Source organism: Rhinoraja longicauda, chromosome 18 (assembly GCF_053455715.1).
Source record: "Rhinoraja longicauda isolate Sanriku21f chromosome 18, sRhiLon1.1, whole genome shotgun sequence".
NCBI classification, from domain to species: Eukaryota; Metazoa; Chordata; class Chondrichthyes; order Rajiformes; family Arhynchobatidae; genus Rhinoraja; species Rhinoraja longicauda.
This window is the reverse complement of record NC_135970.1, coordinates 20,598,254-20,618,409: the sequence shown is the minus strand read 5'-3', so window position 1 is coordinate 20,618,409 and position 20,156 is coordinate 20,598,254. Positions and strand designations below refer to the sequence as shown.

General features: G+C 47.3%; 1 pseudogene across 1 annotated transcript; it reads right to left on the bottom strand.

The window, feature by feature from the left end:
* Positions 1-480: 480 nt before the first annotated feature.
* LOC144602095 (uncharacterized) lies at positions 481-20,156 on the bottom strand (annotated as a pseudogene). Its single transcript, XR_013548414.1, has 6 exons — positions 19,798-20,156; positions 9,122-9,290; positions 8,345-8,484; positions 5,095-5,376; positions 3,891-3,957; positions 481-1,291 (listed from the first exon to the last, which is right to left on the bottom strand). The product of XR_013548414.1 is annotated as an uncharacterized LOC144602095 (transcript).

The window sequence follows — 20,156 nt, the reverse complement described above, 5'->3', positions numbered from 1 at the left end:
CATTTTTCTCTCCTCACTCTCTCTTACTCTTGTATTTGGGGCATGGATAAAGTGAACGCTCACAGCCTGAGTCGCACTGTAGAGGATTCTAAACCTAGAGGGCATACATAGGCTTAAGAAGAGAGAGGGGAGAGATCTAAGAGGGACCTCAGGGACAACCTTTTCACTCAGAGGGTAGTCTACATCCGGAACTAGCTACAGAAAAAGGACACAGTTATGACTTTTAAAAGACATTTGGAGAGATATATTGACAGGAAGGGTTTAAAGGATTTATGCAGCCAAATGGGACCAGCCCAGCATGCCAACTTAGTCAGCAAGGACAAGGTGGGCTAAAGGTTATTTTCTGTGCTGTACAACTCCATTCTCTCCCCCCAGACCCCACTCCCCCCCCCCCCCCCCCCCCCCACTCCTATTCCCCTGCCCCCACACTGACTACCTCTAGCAGAATGGAGAGAGGAGAACTCAGGGAGGTGACCCAGTCTCAGCAGCATCTTGTGAAGAACAGTTAATGCAATTATAGGGGCACAATGGAGAAGCTGGTGGAGCTGCTGTCTTATAGCGCCAGAGACCCAGGTTCGATCCTGGCCTCGGATGCTGTCTGTGTGGAATTCTCCCTGCGACTGCATGGGTTTCCTCCCACATCCCAAAGACATGCGGATTTGTAGATTGATCGGCCCCGTGAGATTGCCTCTAATGTGTAGGGATGGATGAGAATGTGGGATAACATAGAACTAGTGTGAACGGGCGATCGGTGGTCAGGGTGGACTCGGTGGGCCTTAAGGGTCAGTTTCCGAGCTGTATCTTTCAATCAATTAATCAATGACGTGACCTTATATACTGACTCCTTCCTCTTCTGCCAAAGTCCTGAAGCTTACACTTGTTGTTTGTTAGTTAACGGACAGTTTACAAGGCCTTTCAGGTAATAAACACGTCTGATACTGTGTGCTGACAATTCACAAGTAGACAATTCACAACATGTGTGGAGGGCATGCTGATGATGAAGGATAGGACGAGAATAGGACAGAGCAGACAGACAGAATGGCCTGCTTCTCTGCGCTCCAATCAGAGCAGTTCCAGATATAACCATGCTCACCAACTCTAAACCCACATTTTGCTCTGGACTGGTATTAACTTGTCAAAGACTGTGCTTGAGGTGAAGTTGTGATCTCAGGCTTGGTTCCTCCTCTGTGCACCTCACTAGGAGTTGTTTCCCATCAGACTGTGGTTCCACATTTCAGCTTCAATGGTTTCTTTCGGCTGCACGGTGGCTGAGTACGAATAGTTCTTGCGTCTAAAGGTTGCAAACATTACTGTTAGAGGCACAAGGGAATGTAGATGCTGGAATCTTGAGCAAAACACAAAATGCTGAAGGAACTCAGCGGGTCAGGCAGCACCTGTTTCAGGTCGGGCAACATAACTATTAGAAAGGTCAAATAATTTCATATTATACTCCTCATCCTTTCCTACAACATAGAGAGGGCCCTTCACTCTTCCAGGTCTGTACTAGCTCTTTGAGTAATCCCACTCTACCACTCCACTTATTTACCTCTCACACACTCACATCCTCCACCCTGATTCTCCTGCTATCCTCCTACACTGGGGGTAACTTATGCCTTCAACTTCCTACTTTGCAGTGGTCTTGATCAACTATTCATGAACACAGGCAGTCTGCAACTGCTTAATGCCTTTAATTTGGAGAAACATCCCAAGGTGCACGTAAAGCCGGGCTTTAAACTTAGTAGAAGGACATTGATGGGCAGTAAACATAGGCTGGTTAAAGAGGTTTAAATAAGAAAGAGCGGTGGAGAGTCACAAGCTAATTCCTAAAATGAGAGGTTTGTCTTATCACAAGAGGCTATCGGGTCCACATTCTTTGGAGTTTAGAAGAATGAGAGATGACCTTATTGAAACATAGATCGTATGAAAATGTAGGTATTGAGATGTTTTCTGCCATGAGAGAATCATTGAGGGGAAGGAGTTAAGAGAGGCCCGTTGTTTAACATGAAATCTCTCAACTAGGAGGGTGGCAAATCCATGGAATTCTCTGCCACAGAGGGGGGTGGGAGGCTGGAAGATTGGAAGTATTTAAAGTGGAGGTCAATACCATTTTGAACGGTTGGGAGACTGAGGGCAATGGGAATCTGGCAGAGGGGAGGGGAGTTGAGATCAGCGGAGATCAGCTACAATTACATTGATGGGTGGGGGGGGGGCAGGCTTGAGGGGTCGAATGGCCTGTTCCTGTTGTCTTGTGCACATTAGAGAGGTGGAGTGGAGAGTTATATAGCACAAGGGACGTGGAGATGGGTCAGAGGATGAAAAAGTAAGGAAGTGGAAAGGTGAGGTCACAATAAGAGGGAAGGATAGAACAAGGTGGGATCGAAATACAAGAGGGAAATATGTTGTTGTAAATCTGGGTGTGATTAAAGCATAGGATATCAGAGCTCTACATAATGGTTGAGGTTCTGTGTATGTCGTAGACTCATAGACCTGCACCACAGAAAGAGGATCTTTGGCCCTTCGTATCCATGCTGACCCAATTGACATACTGGGCTAGTTACATTTGTTAGTTACATCTCTATTCGGTCCAAATGTATTTTAAAAGTCATGATTATATCCACTGCCCTAGCTTCCCCTGGCTGGTTGTTAACGTCTGAGTGAAAAAGATGCCCCAGAGGTCCCTCTTAGAAACAAGAAACATAAAAAATAGGTGCAGGAGGAGGCCATTCAGCCCTTCGAGCCAGCACAGCCATTCATTGTGATCATGGCTGATCATCAACAATCAATAACCCGTGCCTGCCTTCTCCCCATATCCCTTGATTCCACTAGCCCCTAGAGCTCTATCTAACTCTCTCTTAAATCCATCCAGTGATTTGGCCTCCACTGCTCTCTGTGGCAGAGAATTCTACAAATTCACAACTTTCTGGGTGAAAATTTTCCTTCTCACCTCAGTTTTAAATGGCCTCCCCTTTATTCTAAGACTGTGGCCCCTGGTTCTGGACTCCCCCAACATTGGGAACATTTTTCCTGCATCTAGCTTGTCCAGTCCTTTTATAATTTTATATGTTTCTATAAGATCCCCTCTCATCCTTCTAAACTCCAGTGTCCTCTTAAATCACTGCCCTCACAACTTGTGCTTATGCCCACCAGTTTTAGAATCCTCTACCATGAGAAAAAGATTATGAGCGTTTACTTTATCCATGCCCATCATGATCTTGTACACCTCACTAAGGTTAACCCTCACCCTCCAAAACAAAATGGTACCAGCCTCTCCCTATAACTCAATCCGCAAGCCCATGAAACATCTTGTTCAATCTCTTCTGCAGCCTTTCCAATTTAATGAATACCTTCCTATGGCTGGGCGATCAAAACTGCACACAGTACTCCAACTATATCCTTAGCTAATATTAAGTGTAACTAATCAGAACCTGAGTCTGAACTTCCAAGACTCGTGATGCCACAGTGCTTCCCATGTATAAAGCTCAGATGCTGATCTGGTCTGCCTTCAAATAACAGACAGCACGGTGGCGCAGTGGTAGAGTTGCTGCCTTACAGCGCCAGAGACCTGGGTTCAATCCTGACTACGGGCACTGTCTGTACGGAGTTTGTCCATTCTCCCTTGACCTGCGTGGGTTTACTCCGGGTGCTCCAGTTTCCTCCCACACTCCAAAGACGTGCAGGTTTGTAGGCTAATTATCTTCGGTAAAAATTGTAAATTGTCCCTAGTGTGTTTAGGTTAGTGTTTGTGTGCGGGGATCGCTGGTCGGCGTGGACTCGATGGACCGAAAGGACTGTTTCTGCGCTGTATCTCCAAACCAAAAATCTAAACTAAACTAAACTGAACTCTACCTCCCACTTCGGAAAGATAACTCGTAACGCAAGCAGGTTCTTACCTTCTGAGATAGACAACCAAAGTAATGACAAAGACCATGAACACAATGAGGAGCACCAGTCCCAGCACTGCAGATAACAAAGAAACAAGAGTCAGGCACACACCCAACAGGGCAAAGTGTGATAACACAATGTAAAGCAGAGCTGATAATCATGCAAGTTATTGGTGGTTCATGCAGAGCAGCGAAGGTTCAGGGGAGATCTTGAATGGGTGAACCACGTTACAGGACGGATGTCTATGTGCAGTTCTGGTTGCCCAGCTATAAGAAGGGATGTCATTAAGTTGGAAAGGATGGAAGAGGGATTCACCGGGATGTTACTTGGGCTCGCGGGCTTGAGTTATAGGTAGAGGTTGGATAGGTTGGAGGTTTTTTCTTTGGAACGTAGGAGGCTGAGGGGTGACCTTATAGAGGTGTACAAGATCATGAGGGACATGGATAAAGTGAACGCTCACAGTCTTTTTCCCAGCTCTATGACTCTAAGCCTAAACTAACAGTGTGGGGACTGCCAGCTGCCTCAACCCCATGCCCCTCACAGAGTGGCAGAGTGAGGGCACGGTATGGTTGGCAAGGGAAGGGAGAACGGCCGTCGGCAAGCCCTGGTTCCAGTTAAATTTCAACTGTTTCATCTGAAGGGTGGCAACTCAACCATTGCAGCACCCAATAGAGCCATAGAACCATATAGCACAGGAACAGGCCCTTCGGCCCACCTTGCCCATGCCAACCAAGTTGGCATACTTGGCTGGCTCTATGTGGCTCACATTTTATTTGGCCCATATCCTTCTAAACCCTTCCTATCCACATACCTCTGGCAGCTCATTCCAGATATGGACTATTCTGTGAATGAAAAAGTTGCCCCTGAAGTCCCTCTGAAATCTCTCCCCTCTCACCTCAAGCCTATGCCCTCTGGTTTTAAAATCCTCTACCATGGAAAAAGATTGTGAGTGTTCACTTTATCCATGCCCGTCATGATCTTGTACACCTCAATAAGGTCACCTCAGCCTCATTCTCCAAAGGTAAAGGCCCCAGCCCATTCAACCTCCCTACAACTAAAGCTTGTAAGCCCAGGTAACATCCTGGTGAATCTTTTCTCCAACTTCCTGACACCGTTCCTATCGCTGGGCGACCAGAACTTCACAGTATTTTTCAATTACAAACCTGATTTCCAAGAACCTAAACATTATTCTTCAGAGAATAAAAAACTCACCCCAGTAGAGGATCCATTTGCCGTACTTTGTTTTGCCCCTCTCTATCTCAGGTTTGTCGGAAACCTGCGCTGGCTGTGATGAAGAGACATATGTCTCGATCGAGGTGGGTGAAAAGAAACTTGTTTCCCGAGGTGTTGGTTTTGAGCTCGGCTTTGATGAGACCTCAGAGCTGAATGCAGGGATGATATTCGGGGTTGTGGGACCTGGGTCCGTGGACGTAGTTACTCTCGTGGAGGTCGTGGGCCAAATTATTGACTCACAGGCATTCCTCTTCTGGGAGTCTGGAAAAGAGACAACACTGAGGTTAGAGAGAGGAGGAAAGATAGAGGAGGAAAGACCAGTCTGAAGAAGGGTCTCGACCTGAAATGTCACCTATTCCTTTTCTCCAAAGATGCTGCCTGACCAGCTGAGTTACTCCAGCATTCTGTGTCCAACTAAGGTTAGAGGTTCTACCAGATCAGAATGATGATAATCAGAGTATCAAAAGGGGACCATTTTTCTGTTCTAACCCACTATTTAAATGTGTTGTGTGTGACTGCAAGCTTTAGAACAGGAGTAGGCCACTCGGCCACCCGTTCCCACACCACCTTTCAATAAAACCCTGACAAATCCTTCAACTCAACATCACTCTCCCCCCTAACCCTATATTCCTTCATTGCCACAGCTTAAACATCTCTTTGCCTCTGTCATGTGGCCTCAATGACTTAGGCTCTCACAGGTCCAACAACCTCCTTCCCTCTGAGTGGAGACACCTCTCCCATCCCAGTGCTGAATGACCTGCCCCCAACCCTCCCCTCCACCCCCCCCCCCCCCACCCTCCACCCCCCCCCCCCCCCCCACCCTCTCCCCAGCTGGGGGAGCATCACCTCTGCATGCACCTTGGCCAGCCTTGTAACAAGGAGGCACAAGAGAGTGCAGATGCTGGAATCTTGAGCCACAAACAAAGTGCTGAAGGAACTCCGTGGGTCGGGAGGGATTTGTGGAGGGAATGGACAGTTGACATTCTGGGTAGGGATCCTTCTTCAGATTGAGGTTTGAAGTCAAGTTCCTGACCTAAAATGTCATCCGCCATCTATACCTCACTCACGCTGCCACGGAGCAGCAGCCAACATAATTAAGGACCTCTCATAACCCTCTTCTCCCCTCTCCCATCAGGTTGAAGATATAAAAGTCTGAAAGCATGTACCACCAAATTCAAGATCTCATTCTGACTAGTGAACAGTCCTCCGGTAAGCTAAGGGTGTAGTCCTGATCTCCCAACTTACCTTATTGCAGCCCTTGCACTTTTTTAATCCACACTTTCTCTGTAACTGTAATGCCGTAACGCAGTGATACTACGAATATTCACTCTGATATTTCTCTTATTTTAGTTTAGTTTAGTTTAGAGATACAGCGCGTAAAACAGGCCCTTCGGCCCATGCCGCCCATCGATCACCCATTATCACCCGTTCTACGTTATTTCACTTTCGCACCGACTCTCTACAGACTCTGGGGCAATTTACCGAGATCAAATAACCTACCAAACCCGCGCGTTTTGGGGATGTGGTAGGAAACAAGAGCAGGCAGAAGAAACCCACGTGGGCACAGGAAGAATGTGCCAATTCCACACAGATTGCGCCCGAGGTCAGGATCGAACCCGGGTCTCTGGCGCTGTGAGGCAGTGGCTCTACCAGTTGTGCCACTGTGCTGCCAACTCTTTGCACTACCTGTTGTATCTGTGTATGGCTCGATTGTACTCAGGTAAGGTACGATTTGACTGGATAGTACAGAAAGTAGAACAGATCAGCCTTTAAAAAACTTTTTTTTGCAGTTGGGGTTTGTTGGTGAAAAAATCTCTTTATGAAGGAGCTGCTCCTGAAATCTGTTTTTAGATGGGGGCGGCAGATCGTCAGGATGAGGAGGCACTGCACGTGAGAGGAACTGGTGAGTGGCGGATGAGGACTGACCTGGATTACTGATGAATCAGCAACAAACAGGAAGAACGTGGGGTGGGGGCTGATAAGAGTGACCTGCCGAATATTCACGTGGGAAGAGGAAAAAGCAGAGGAAGAGTCTTCTGTCAACAGGCCTCACGCAGCAATCCATGAACTTCCTCCCTGATAACCATCGCAATTCAGGAAAGAAGGAGTGGGGCTCGGGGGAGAAATCAGCTGAGGTCAGTACTTTGTGTAAACAAATACCAGGCTTCGAGGAGCAAACTCTCACCCCGTTTATAAGAAGGGTGGTCAGATGGTCAAGCACTCCAATTACCCAGAGCTTCCTGGAAGCTACAATTCATCCAGCCAGGAGCCACGGCATCCACACAGGCCCTTCAGCCCACTTTGTCCATACTGACCAAAGCAGCATACTGCATCCCATTTTCCTGCATTTGACCCATATCCCTCTAAACTCTTCCTATCCATATATCCATCCAAATGTCTCATGAAAGTCATAATTGAATCTGTTCCTATAGCTTCCTCAGGCAGCCCATTCCAGGTACAGGGCAGCACAGTGATGCAGCGGTAGAGTTGCTGCCTTACAGCGCTAGACATCCGGGTTCGATCCTGACTGTGAATGCTGTCTGTATGGAGCTAATCTTGGATTTAAGAACTAAACCAGCAGTCCCTGTCCAAAGAGTGCAGCACATCAGGCTCTGGTGGCCAGCAGTGAGGGGCAACTTGTGAACACGACACAGAGAGTGTGGTGGGGATAGAAGGAACTGCAGATGCTGGTTCACAAAAGAGGACACAAAGTGGTGGAGTAATTAAGGGGTCAGGCAGCATCTCTGGATAGGTGATGTTTTGGGTCGGGATCCCTTTTCAGGTTAATTGTGGTGGGGGTGGGGGTGGGGGTGGGAGTGGGGGTGGGGGTGGGGGTGGGGGTGGGGATGGGGGTGGGGAGGAAAGCTAGGAAGGGCAGGACAAAGGCTGGGAAGTAATAGGTGGATACAGATGAGGATGGATTGTAATAGGCAGGTGATTGGACAAAGGTCAGCGATGAAAAGACAGGTGTGAGACAAAGGATTGAAGAGTTACAAAATGTGAAGCTAGAGGAGGGAATATACCATACGATAGAACTTTATTTATCTCAGGAGGAAAATTGGTGGCATGGCAGAGGAAAATGGATGTGAATTCAGGTGGGGCACAGGGGAGAGAGGATGAGAACAGAAAGGGAGGACAAAGAAGGTGGGGGAAGGAAAGGGTAGGGGTGATGGATAGGTGCCGTTTTGGGTGCGGACCATTGTGGAGAGTGGTCTCCCGTTCTCATTACCGTTCTGAAGGAAGCAGAATGCATCAAACTTCATGTTTTTGGTTTGTGCCCAGGTCACCACTCCTGTTTTGTTCCGTCCACACAAGCTCTTTGGAGTGGTTCTCGGAATAACAACAAAACCGTCTTTCACCCAACCGTACCTGGACGGAAAGGTGATCGTTAGAGACCGAGGCAGTAGGGAGACGAGAGCAGTGAGGGGAGCGAGTCTTTGCTGGTAATCCCAGTGAATATGTGATGTCCGCACTTCATCCCAATATCCCGTGCTGAGGGAGCGCCGCACTGTGGGAGGGGCAGTACTGAGGGAGCGCCGCACTGTGGGAGGGGCAGTGAGGGAGCGCCGCACTGTGGGAGGGGCAGTACTGAGGGAGCGCCGCACTGTGGGAGGGGCAGTGTGAGGGAGCGCTGCATTGTGGGAGGGGCAGTGAGGGAGCGCCGCACTGTGGGAGGGGCAGTACTGAGGGAGCGCTGCATTGTGGGAGGGGCAGTGAGGGAGCGCCACACTGTGGGAGGGGCAGTACTGAGGGAGCGCTGCATTGTGGGAGGGGCAGTGAGGGAGCGCCACACTGTGGGAGGGGCAGTACTGAGGGAGCGCCGCACTGTGGGAGGGGCAGTACTGAGGGAGCGCCGCACTGTGGGAGGGGCAGTACTGAGGAAGCGCCGCACTGTGGGAGGGGCAGTACTGAGGGAGCGCCGCACTGTGGGAGGGGCAGTACTGAGGGAGCGCCGCACTGTGGGAGGGGCAGTACTGAGGGAGCAAAGCTCTTGACTTGCACTCACCTGCACTTTTCAAATCCTTCCCTCTGTGCGCGACCCATCTGGTTCTTTGTCGCCAACTCTGCATCAAAGAGTCTGCAGGCGTTGTGTGCTTGCAGCAGGGTCAGATTATAATCGTTGTACAGGCTGATGTGGAAAATACCCCAGACCCGGCAGTCATCGTAGGTTATGTCTGCAACACAGAGAGGATGCCAGAGGTTCAGCTGGACTTGTCACAGATACACACTTGCGATCCTCACAGCTGAGCTGTAGAGCTCTTAGTACCGCCCCTCCCAACATCGCACACAAACTCAGGGTCACTGAGTCATCTGGCACAGAAACAGGACCTTCGGCCCATCATGTCCCCGCCGGCCATCATGACCCTAAATGCATTTACCAGCACTCGGTCTGTAATGTTCTCTGCCGTGGCAATTTAAATAATCCTCTACATACTTCTTCAATGTTGTGAGATTTTCTCTCTCCCTCAGGCAGTGAGTTCCAGTCCAACCATGCTCAGGGTGAGAAAGTGCTTTGTCAGATCCCCTCGAAAGCACTCCTTCATTACCCTAAACCGTTGTCTTCCAGTTTTAGACATCTCTGCCATGAGGAACAGTTTCCAACTGTCTACTTTGTCTTTCCCCTCCTCAGAATCTTGTGTACCTCATATCAGCCTCCTCCACTCCAGGGAGAAGAGTCTCAGACTCCAGTCTCTCCCCATAACTGAAATGTTCAGTCCCAGGCAACATCCTGGTGAATCTCCTCTGCGCCCTCTCCAGTGCAATCACACACTTCCGATAGGGTGTCGACCAGAACTGCTGAGGTTCGATCCTGACCTCAGGTGCTGTCTGTGTGGTGTTTGCACATTCTCTCAGTGACTTCAGACAGAGAGAGATACAGCGTGGAAATGCGCCCCTTGCCCCACCAAGTCCACACGACCAACAACCACCTGGTATAAAACCTATACACACTAGGGACAATTTTACAATTTACCTTCGGCCCATCGAGTCCACGATGGCCAGCAATACACTAGTTCTAACCTACACACTAGGGACAATTTACAATTTTACCAAATCCAATTAAGGTACAAACCTGTTGGAAGAAACTGGAGCACCCAGAGAAAAGCCACGTGGTGATGGGGAGAACGTACAAATACCATACAGACAGCACCCAGAGTCAGGATCGAACCCGGGTCTCTGGCGCTGTTAATGCAGCAACTCTACCACTGTGCCACTGTGATCACATGGGTTTCCTCCCACATCCCAAAGGCATGTGGGTGTCAGGTGAATTGGCTTCAGTAAATTGCCCCTAAAATGTAGGGAGTGGATGCAGAAGTGGGATAACGTAAAACTAGTGATAGACAAAATGCTGGAGTAACTCAACAGGACTAGTGATAATGGGTGATCGATGGTTGGCTTGGACTCAGTGGGCCAATGGGCCTGTTTCCATGCAGTACCTTTCAATCAATCTAATTGCACACAGTACTCCAACTAGAGCCTCACCAGTATTAATATTTTCTCAGTTCCCACCTGCTGATCAAAGCTCACTAGCCATAACCAGATTCCTTGCATTAATATGAACACAATTTAGCCTTGCATTTCTCCCATGTGACTGCTTCCTGAGATGACATCTATTTTCTACTATATTTGACTGGACCTATACCTCCCATTCAACCATGAACCATGAATCTGTTCCCATTCCCTGCCAAATTAGTTTAAGCCCTTCTCCACCGAGCAAGCACATCACCCTATGGAGATGCTGGTCTCATTCCAGTTCAGCTGTTCCTGTCCCGTTTTACTGTCCCACGCTGGGCGGTAGCACCAGGAATGAAGGAGACTGCAAAGACGGTCAGACTTTGCCCGGTCCGTCACAGTTACTGACCTCACCACCACACTCTCACTTCACTGCGACCATCGGGAAGGAGCCTGAACTTTCTGGCCACCAGTTTCAAGAACAGCTTCTTAACAGCAATCAACAAGCTCTTGAACATTGCACAACACTAACCTCAGCAGCTATGATCTTCTATGGATTGTGTCTTTGGTTGCTCTGCAGACTTGGTTTTGCACTATTATGATTACCTGGTATTGCATTTATTAATTTATTGCATTATTGATTATTCTATATTTATCTGTGTGTTATTATGTTTACAGGCCTGTTAAGCTCTGGCAGGTAAGAATTGTATTGTACTGAAGCCAATGTCAGTACATACGACAATTAAACTCTTTTGACTTTCTCCATAAGTAGTACCAGCGATCCAGGAATCAGAAGCCTTCCCTTCAGATGTTCATTCAGCTGATCTCCCCTCCTGTTCTCATACTCACTCAAACCACACACAGCAGAGTCCTGAACTATTTTGAATCCTCACATATAAGGAACCATGACAAACTATTTGCATTTATGTAGTGCCTTTATCCTTTACCAAACATCGCTGGCATTTCACAGATGTGATCTCCAAACTAAGATTGCCGCTGATCCATGAGAGACCAGTGGGCAGGACAATGTAATAGGGAGCAGCGCAGGGGCTGGGTTTTGACCTCATGGGGATGAGCCTCAGAGGAGGAACATGGACAACGTTCCAGATCGGGGTCTCTCCTCAGGGGACTGTCCATTCCCTCGCAGATGCTGCCTGACCTATTGAGTTCCTCCAGCACTTTGTTTCTTTGCTCCAGATTCCAGCATCTGCAGTCTCTTGTGTCTCCAGCAAACCTTAGCTTGCTGGTTTTGATGACGGAATGCAGAATGTTATTAAACACGCCAGGGTTCAACAGCTCTGCCTCTTGCACCAACTCTCCAGACAAATATCTGTGGTCCGAATCTCTGTGCTGGTTGGCATGTGGGACTGGGTGAAGTGCAGGGATGCCTGTGCATGATGCTCTGGTGTTTAGCCTCCACCTGTGCTCTCTGCAAGCTGCCTGCTGGACCTCGGTCCTGTTCCTTGCAAACCCGCATGGATCTCAACATCTACCTGCTCAACTTCACCCCCAGAACTTGATGAGGCCAGAGCTGTTGCCATTGTAGATATAGAATTCAGCAAAGGTTTTTGGCATATTGGCCTTCATCATTCAGAGTATTGAGTACAAAAGTTGGAAGGTCATGTTACAGTTATATAAGACATTGGTGAGGCCACATTTAGATTATTGTGTTCAGATTTTGTCACCATGCTTTAGGAAAGATGTTGTCAAGCTGGAAATGGTGCAAATAAGATTTACAAGAATATTGCCAGGAATTGAAGGCTTGAGCTATATAGAGAGAGATATATTTAGAGGTTGAGCAGGCTTGGACTCTATTCCTTGGAGCACAGGAGGATGAGGGGTGATCTTATAGACGTGTACAAAATCATTAGAGGAATAGATCGGGTAAATGCACAGTCTTTTGCCCAGAGTTGGGGAATTGGGAACCAGGAACATAGGTTTAAAATGAGGGGGGAAAGATTTAATGGGAACCTGAAGGGTAACTCTTTTACACAAAGAGTGGTGGGTGTGTGGAATTGCTGCCAGAGGGGGTAATTGAGGCTGGTACGATTGCAATGTTAAAAAAAAATTTGGACAGGTACATGGATAGGATAGTTTTAGAGGGATATGGGCCAAACGGAGGCAGGTGGGGCAGGACCACATCCTAACCACTCTTACCTTTTACATCCTCTTAGATTAAGCAGACAATGGAGGCAGGGATGAGCATAGATGATAGAGCATGTTGGTCAGCATGGGTAAGTTGGGCAGAAGGGCCTGTTTCCACTGTGATTCAAAAGATCCAATCAAGTCTGATACATCAGCTGCGATTCTCTGAAGTTATGAACCATAACAGAATTCTTCAGTGGAGAAACAGGCCCACCACAAACCTAAGCCAGAAAGATATGCCTTATCTCAGTCAGTCAGGCTTGGAGGGAGAAGGTTCAGGAGGAAGTTAAAACCGTCTGTCTTCAACCGTTGCTTGCTGCCTGACCCCTGTGGTGACGACATCATGCAGCATGAGACAGGACCATGTCCTAACCACTCTTATCTTTTGCATCCTCTTAGATTAAGCAAACAATGGAGGGAGGGATGTGAAATAACCGCCTCATCACATGTGGGTTTGCGCCCTGTTCCCTGTTTGAGTGTCAGTTTACCCCTCATTACCTTGGTTACACTTCCTACATCAAAAAATATCACTATGATACTTGCTTGGTTCTTCTTTCATTTCCTTTATTTCTTCAGAATCTATCCGCCACGATAAATGCTATTACACACTCCCTTCTCCACACAGAATTGGCTTCATGGAAGGAAGCAGAAGATGGTGGTGGAAGGTTGTTTCTCAGACGGGAGGTCTTTGACTACTGGTGGGCCTCAGGGATTGGTGCTGCACCCCTTGATGTTTGAGGTTTCCATCAACGATTTAGAACAAAATTTGCAAGGCATGACTAATAAGTGTGCAGCTGACACTAAACAGGGTGGTATCATAGACAGAGAAGAGGTTATTAAAAATTACAACAGGATCTTGATCAGCCAGGCAAGTGGGCTGAAGAATGGCGAATGGAGTTCAATGCACAGAGGTGTGAGTTATTGCATTTTGGGAAGTCAAACCAGGGCAGAACCTTCACAGTTTTCCAGTGAATGGCAGGGCCCTGGAAAGTGTTGTAGAGCAGAGGGATCTAGTACTGGTACACAGTTCCCCGAAAGTGGCGGCTCAGGTAGATAGGGCGGTAAAGAGGGTTTTTGGTACATTGGCCATCAGTCAGGGTATTATATATAGAAGCTGATACGTCATGTTACAGTCATACAAGATGTTGTTGAGGCCAAATTTGAAGTATTGTGTTCAGTCTTGGTTACCTAGCTCTTGGAAGGGTTTCATTAAGTTGGAAAGAGTGCTGTGAAGATTTACAAGGATGATGCCAGGACTCGAGGGTATGAGTTATAGGGGGATTGGAGATACTAGGACTTTATTCCTTGGGAGGCTAAGGGGTGATCTTACAGAGATCTCGCGAAGGGATTGACAGGATGGATGTACAGAGTCTATTACTCAGGGTAGGAGAATCAAAATCAGAGGACGTAGGTTTAAGGTAAGAGGGGAACCTGAGGGACAACTTTTTCAGGAAGAGGGAGGTGGGTATATGGAATGAGCTGCCAGAGGAGGTAGTTGACAAAGGTACAATTACAGCATTGAAAAGACAATTGGACAGGCTCAAGGATAGGAAAGGTTTAGACACATTTGGACAAAATCCAGGACAATGGGATTAGCTTAGATAGGACATCTTGGTCAACATGGACGGGTTGGGCCAAAGGGTCTGTTCCAGTTCTGTGTGACTGTGCCTCAGGGTCTCAGACTTGTTCTTCGTTAACCTAGAGTTTTACCAAATTCCATTTTTTTTCAATGATCTAACTAATCTCACCAAACTCCGCTGGAGGCCACTTGGCTCATCTCAGTTGTGCTGGTTCTTTCAAAGATCTCGCCAGGTACAGAATCACCGAACAATTACCAGTACAGAGACGGCCGATGGAGATGCAAGATTTAGAGGGATCTGAGCCAAATGCCAAACATGTCAACTTGCACAAGGTGGGCCGAAGGGCCTGTTTCCGTACAGGCTCTATCTGGGGAGGGGAAACGGACAAGCATTGCAATGGGCAAGATGACTGCAGCATTTGCAGTTCCTTGTGCCTCCAAATATTTAGTCAGTTCCTTTTTGCCAGCCCACTTTCCTCACTCGGCACTGCAAATTATGCCCCCTCCACCAATTCCCCTTTGCTTCCACTGATCTTTCAGGCAGTACATGCCAGATCACAGACAATCATTGTGTGACAGGAAACAGGGGTTGGGAGTTAGATGTTTTCACACAGAGGAGATTGGTGTTCAATGTGAAATGGAGACAATGGGAACTTTTCAGGTTTCCAGGAGCTTTGTGTTGATCTTCCAACCTATCTCATCGTGGCCCTTGAACTTTTTTAATTTGCGCCTCTCTGTTGCTATAATGCTGCAACACTACATTTTGCACTCTGGTATTGTTTGCTTTGCATTACCTGTTGTACTTGTGTATTGCTCGATTGTACTCATGTGGGTATGATTTGAGTAGATTGCATGTAAACAAAAGTTTTTCAGTGTATCTCGGTACAGGTGACGATAATAAACCAATAATAATATGTAACATACTAATATTAGAGGGCAGCAGAGTGGCGCAGCGGCAGAGTCACTGTCTTACAACGCCAGAGACCCGGGTTCGATCCTGATTATGGGTGTTGTCTGTATGAAGTTTGTACATTCTCCCCGTGACCCGCGTGTGTTTTCTCCAGGAGCACAGGTTTCCTCCCACACTCCAAAGACGTACAGATTTGTAGGTTAATTGGCTTTGGTATAATTGTAAATTGTCCCTAGTGTGTAGGATAGTGTTAGTGTGCGGGGATTGCTGGTTGGCGTGAACTCGGTGGGCTGAAGGGCCTGTTTCCACTCTGTATCTCTAAACTAAACTAAACTAAACATAAGTGAAGGTAAAGTCCAAACTACATAACAGTTGGAAAAATTCTCTGGTTCATTACTGTCCTTTAGGACATTTAGGATAAAGGTTCAAGGCAAATAGTGATGTGCAACAAATGCTGGCCTTGCAAGCCACACCCAGGTTCTCAACTGGCTCAACCCTTTCTCACATCCTCTACACACTGACTCACACTTCAGCTCCTGTGGTTCTGACACATCTGCAGTTCTGAGGAAGACGTGACTGTGGTTGGTTATACAGTCATAGTATCACACAGGACAGAAACAAGCCCTTTGATTCAACTCGTCCATGCCGACCATGATTCCCGTCTAAGATAGTTGCCCAATCTCCTTCTAAATTGACCAGCAGTACCTAATCCCAGTTGTTAAGATGAATGCTCAGATGTTAAGACTGTTCAAATCTCCTTGTCCTTGGAAGCTCCATCATTCCCACGCCCTCCCATTACACTGCCCCTGCCCTTCCCACCTCCAAGCTCTCCTGTCTTTTCCAAATGCCTCCCCTACCCCTTCACCCACTGTGCCAACTGCCCCTTCAGATGTCAATGTCTCACTCTCTAGAATTCATTCTCTAATGACCTCTACAAATTCATGTCATCACCTTGCTAGCAATCAATCCAATTTATAGGAAAGAACTGCAGATGCTGGTTTATATCGAAGGGAGACACAAAATGCTGGAGTAACTCAGCGGGACAGGAAGCAACTCTGGAGTGAAGGACTGGGTGATGTTTCGGGTCGAGACCCTTCTTCAGACTTACATTTTGGGTTGAGACTCTTTTTCAGTCTGAAGAAGAGTCTCGACACGAAACGTCACCCATTCCTTCTATCCAGAGATGCTGCCTGTCCCGCTGAGTTACTCCAGCATTTTGTGTCTAATCCAATTTATATTTATTTTTTAGCCACACCAGTTAATATAACTTTATAAAGTGCCTCAAATCTTTTCTATTGATATGGGTGCTGTATAAATGCAAATTGTTATTGTGGTGAGAAGAATTTGAAACGCTACAAAATAAAGATTTGCTGATAAAGTGGCTTGCCTGAACTGATCTGATTTTGAGATCAGAAGGGGGTTTCCGTGCACTACTAGCTGGAAGTAGCAACTCACAGAGTCAGCGTTCATCTATCTTCCCACTACTTTCCGAATCCAGAACAAAATCCCCCAAATAAAGTTGATAACACCCTCAAGCCATTCTTTATGTCTCTGGGCCCTGCGTTACGTTTAATTCACATTCAGTAAAGTTAACCGGGGAAATCACTGTTTGCTGTTAGCATTCAGTGATCACACACTGCACCTTATAACCAGTGCTTTACTTCGTTGGGTTGTTTCTTTTCAACTCTTCCTTGTGTTGTTGCTCCTTCTCCTTGGCCAGCTGTGCTGGAATCGACTGCTTTGTCTGGGACATTATTGGTGATCCGACATGTTTATCCTCCACAACGTGATGCTGGTGGTCATGTTTCTTGTAGGACATCGTGTGCTGACGTGAAGAGTGGGTGTAACATGGTAAGGCTCACTGTCCTCATGTCAGTCGCTATCACTGAAGAATCCAAGGCTTTGTTCTTCACCAAGCTCCAAGACCTGGGCCTCCGTACCTCCTTTTGCAACTGGATCCTCCATCAGTAGACCACAATCAGTGTGGATCGGTAACAAAATCTCCTCCTCACTGACCATCTGCACAGGAGCACCTCAAGGTTGCATGCTTAGCCCCCTGTTCTATTCTCTATACACCCATGACTGTACGGTGTCAGTGTTATGGGGACGTGGCAGGGGAATGGGGTTGAGGGGAAAAGATAGATCAGCCATGATTAAATGGCGGAGTAGACTTGATGGGGCCAAATGGCCTAATTCTGCACCTATAATTTATGAACATACGACGGTGTGGCAGAGCACAGCTTCAATGTCATCCACAAATCTGCCGAAGACACCACTGTTGTTGTCAGATTGGTGGTGATGAGTCAACATCCAGGTGGGTTGTAGAACACCTGTTTGAGTGCTGCCACAACAACCTGCCGCTCAACTTCAACAAGACAGAGGAAGTATTCATTGACTTGGAAAAGGGGATGTTGGGAGACCACATGGCAGTTTTTGTTGGTGGGTTGGTGGTGGAGAGAGTTGGCAGCTTTAAACTCCTGTACACTATCGTTTCAGATGGCTATCCTGCACCCAACACATAGATGTGATCACGAGAAAGACGTGGCAGATGCTCTGCTTTCTTAGATCATATCATATTATATATATATATACAGCGTGGAAACAGGCCTTTTCGGCCCACCAAGTCCGCGCCACCCAGCGATCCCCGCACAGATGTTCAAAGAGATTGAGTGACTAATAAACGTCTACAGATGCACTGTGGAAAGTATTCTGACTGAATGCTTCATGGCCTGCTACGGCAATAACAATGCACAGGAACCCAAGAGGCTGCAGGGAGTGGTGGACTAGCCCAGCCCATCATGGGCACAACCCTTGCTTCCATCCAAAATATCTACATGAGGCAATGCCTCAAGAAGGCATTGATCATCATCAAGGATCCCCACTATCGGGACATGAACTCTTCTCACTGCTACCGTCAGGCAAGAGGTACGGAAGCCTGAAGTCCCATGTCACCAAGTTCAGGAATAGCTATTCGCATACAACCATCAGGTTCTTGAACTGACCTGCGCAACACTAATCCTACCTTGGCAAAGGAAGACAATGGACTATCTCTGGCACTACTGTGGACTTGTTTTTTCCTAATTATGTTTTTGCACTAATGTCTTGGTTTTTTTTGCAATCTACTTTCATTTTAGTCATTTTATGTGCAATTTATGTATAATGTGTGTATGAAATCATGAGAGGAATAGATCGGGTAGGTGCAAAGAATCTCTTGCCCAGAGTGAATGAATCCAGGACCAGAGGACATAGGTTTAAAGTGAAGGGGAAAAGATTTAATAAGAATCTGAGAGGGGTAGCGTTTTCACACAAAGGGGGGGGGGGGGGTGTATGGAACAAGCTGCCAGAGGAGGTAGTTGAGGCTGGGACAATCCCAATGTTTAAGAAACAGTTAGATGGGTACATGGATAGGACAGGTTTAGAGGGATATGGACCAAATGCAGGTAAGTGTAGCTGGGATATGTTGGCCGGTGTTGGCCGGTGTGGGCAAGTTGGGACAAAGGGCCTGTTTCCACATTGTATCACTCTTTGACTCTGATCTGTTTTTGTGTGTTGCCTGAATTTATGTGCTGCTGCTGCAAGCAAGAATTTAATTGTCCCACATTCCACAACTCTCTCTGCCTCGGTAAACCCCTCCAACCCCTGCACTCCTGCCTACCTCTGTCATCCTCTCTGGCCTCTACACTCCTTCCGATCTCTGTAATCCCCTCCATACTCTTCACCCCTCCCCATCTCTATGACACCCTCCGCCCCTCTCGATCTCTGTAGCCCCTCCAGACTCGACACCCCTCTCTGTCTCTGTAACCCCCCTCCAGCCCCTACACCCTTCTCCATCTCTACAACCACCCCCACCCCCTCCCTCCCCACCCCACACACTAGCAGAGGGCAGCTAATAAACCAACAAGAAGTGAGAGGGAACCACAGCGCCCAGCGGAAACCCTCACGGCCACAGAACTTGCAGCTTGCACAGGAGCAAGCTGAGGCAGCAACACTGCCCCCCCCCACTGCCCCCCCATCCCCACTGCCCCCCCCCCCACTGCCCCCCGCCCCCCCCCCCCCCAGTCAGGAACCACCATCACAGAGAAGCTTTTATTTATCGAATCATCCTCAGAGGATTGGTGTCTATCTCAAAGCAATCACAGATACCTCCAAGAATTTAACTGAATCACATTTAGAGATCTTTTCTCACTGACTCCCACCTTTTGCCATTTTTTTTTGTTGCTTTCTAATATTTCTTTGATTAAAGTCATGTTATTTTTCATTCACTTTTCATTGTAAAAAATCGATGGGTTTCAATAAATATAAATTGTATTAAAAATGATTCCTCTGGAGGAGACGAGGCAAAGCCGCAACAGTGATCTCTTCTTCGTGATAACATGTGTTACGAACTTGGGCTTTGCACTATTCAGTTACCTAGTATTATGTTTATTAATTTATTATTGATTATTATATAGTTATCTGTGCGCTATTACAGTGATGGGGCAGTTAAGCTGAAACAAATAAGATTGTTGGTACATATGACAATTAAACACTGGTGATTGTCGACTAATATTACAGAGCAGGTTCTTGATATGCTTCATCGGATAACAAATTGACTTACCTTTAACATTCAGAGAAGCCTGTGGCAGCACCAGAACAACCTGGGTGAGGACAACCAGAGAGAACACTCCCCACCGTGCCATGTCCAAGTCTCCACACGAAGCTCGCTGTGGGAAGTCAGTGTGTGGTACCAGCACCCTGGACCTTGGGAGGCAGTGACAGGGAGCTGAGTTACGCCCAGCCCCTGTAACCGTGCACTCACGGGTGGGAGGAAACAGGAAATAACACATCAGCTAACTTAATGTTCAGCAGGAAAACAGCGATGGAACAAACATCTTCATGAATTGCTCCATTTTAGAAATTAGTCGAATCTCACAGAGATTTCCAATTATTTGAGGAAAGGCGTAGATATTTTGCCAT